Source organism: Sinohyriopsis cumingii, unplaced genomic scaffold, assembly GCF_028554795.1.
Source record: "Sinohyriopsis cumingii isolate HCF-2022 unplaced genomic scaffold, ASM2855479v2 utg003519l, whole genome shotgun sequence".
NCBI lineage: Eukaryota > Metazoa > Mollusca > Bivalvia > Unionida > Unionidae > Sinohyriopsis > Sinohyriopsis cumingii.
The window spans coordinates 32,501-35,163 of record NW_028316514.1 but is presented as its reverse complement, the minus strand read 5'-3'; positions in this window follow the sequence as shown (position 1 = coordinate 35,163).

Here is a 2,663-nt window from a genome sequence, read left to right as displayed (position 1 = left end):
TTGGCGGCTGCGTCCTAGAGAGAGCTATCCACGCATGCCCTTGCCGAGCGAGATGGCTTCAAAGATGGCTTCGTGATGGCCGTTCAGGCACAGGCAGAAATCACTGGAGGGGGGGATAGACACACAAAACTCGCTCGGTATGCAATTTATCGGCACACTTGCTAGAAAATTCGTGTCTCTAAAACGGCGAAAGATATTCTCGTGCGGTTTGCGGTGGCGGCTGCGTCCTAGACAGAGCTATCCACGCATGCCTTGCCGAGCGAGATGGCTTCAAAGATGGCTTCGTGATGGCCGTTCAGGCACAGGCAGAAATCACTGGAGGGGGGGATAGACACACAAAACTCGCTCGGTATGCAATTTATCGGCACACTTGCTAGAAAATTCGTGTCTCTAAAACGGCGAAAGATATTCTCGTGCGGTTTGCGGTGGCGGCTGCGTCCTAGACAGAGCTATCCACGCATGCCTTGCCGAGCGAGATGGCTTCAAGGATGGCTTCGTGATGGCCGTTCAGGCACAGGCAGAAATCACTGGAGGGGGGGATAGACACACAAAACTCGCTCGGGAAGCAATTTATCGGCACACTTGCTAGAAAATTCGTATCTCTAAAACGGCGAAAGATATTCTCGTGCGGTTTGCGGTGGCGGCTGCGTCCTAGAGAGAACTATCCACGCATGCCTTGCCGAGCGAGATATATATATATATATATATATATATATATATATATATATATATATATATATATATATATATATATATATATATATATATTCACACACACACACACACAAAGACACACACACACACACACACACACACACACACACACACACACACACACACACACACACACACACACACACACACACACACACACATCAATTAATAACTAAGTCCAACGTTGGTTTTAGTTACTTCGCTTCCAAGGGCTTTGCACCAAGGGAATGTCAGGGGTACACAAGGCCTAGCGCCGACGGCGGGAGGTATTATCAAATGTCAGATGCCAAAAGATCTGTCTTGAATAGACGCGTCGGCCTGTGCCAAATATATCTTAATGGCTGCGTCCGTTCGTCCGCCATCGGGAGAAAACCGTTTTCTTCCATGCAAGTGTGAAGTTTCGAAAAATTGAAATCTTTGGAATATAGCGACGTGCCACATGTCGGCAGATCGGGCTCGAAGAGACGACTCTGTTAGAGCAAACCGCACGTCAATAGCCCTGTCCGTTCGTCCGTACGCTTCGAGAAACCGACCGTATCTAGGTAAAACGCGGCTTAAAGTTCCTTTCCTCCGGAAGGGCAAGAGCTAGGTGGACGTGCGACCCAGGGCCAGATTGGTCTTGAAGAGACGCGTCAGGCAGTGAAAACCCCACGAAAATCGGACTGTCCGTTCGCCCGCCATTGGAAGAAAACCGATTCCTTCCATGCAAGTGTGAAGTTTCGAAAAATTGAAAGCTTAGGAATAGAGCGACTTGCCATATGTCGGCAGATCGGGCTCGACGAGGCCACTGTGCTAGAGCAAACCGAAGGTCGATAGCCCTGTCCGTTCGTCCGTACGCTTCGAAAAACCGACCGTTCTTAGGTGAAACGCGGCGTAAAGTTCCTTTTCTCGGGAGTTGGAAGAGCTAGGTGGACGTGCGACCCACGGCCAGATTGGCCTTGAAGAGACGCGTCTGGCAGTGAAAACCCCACGAAAATCGGACTGTCCGTTCGTCCGTGCGACCATGAAAAGCCGAAGGTCAAGGTCGTTGCCATCACGGCATTCCGTTGGTTCGGTATCTTCACTCGAATACCTATATCTTTCGAACGCTCGAAGATATTTTCGTGCGGTTTGCTGCGGCTGATGGGTCTGAGAAAGACCTATCCGTCGATGCCTTGCGCAGGAAGATGGCTTCATCCTGGACGAGGCGGTGGCCATTTCAGCGAGAGACGAAAGTAATGGGAAAATAACAAGTAACCGACTTCGCTCGGGAAGCAATTTATCGGCACTCTTGCTAGAAAATTCGTATCTCTAAAACGGCGAAAGATATTCTCGTGCCGTTTGCGGTGGCGGCTGCGTCCTAGACAGAGCTATCCACGCATGCCTTGCCGAGCGAGATGGCTTCAAGGATGGCTTCGTGATGGCCGTTCAGGCACAGGCAGAAATCACTGGAGGGGGGGATAGACACACAAAACTCGCTCGGTATGCAATTTATCGGCACTCTTGCTAGAAAATTCGTGTCTCTAAAACGGCGAAAGATAGTCTCGTGCGGTTTGCGGTGGCGGCTGCGTCCTAGACAGAGCTATCCACGCATGCCTTGCCGAACGAGATGGCTTCAAAGATGGCTTCGTGATGGCCGTCCAGGCACAGGCAGAAATCACTGGAGGGGGGGATGGGATAGACACACAAAACTCGCTCGGTATGCAATTTATCGGCACACTTGCTAGAAAATTCGCGTCTCTAAAACGGCGAAAGATATTCTCGTGCGGTTTGCGGTGGCGGCTGCGTCCTAGACAGAGCTATGCACGCATGCCTTGCCGAACGAGATGGCTTCAAGGATGGCTTCGTGATGGCCGTTCAGGCACAGGCAGAAATCACTGGAGGGGGGGATAGACACACAAAACTCGCTCGGGAAGCAATTTATCGGCACACTTGCTAGAAAATTCGCGTCTCTAAAACGGCGAAAGATA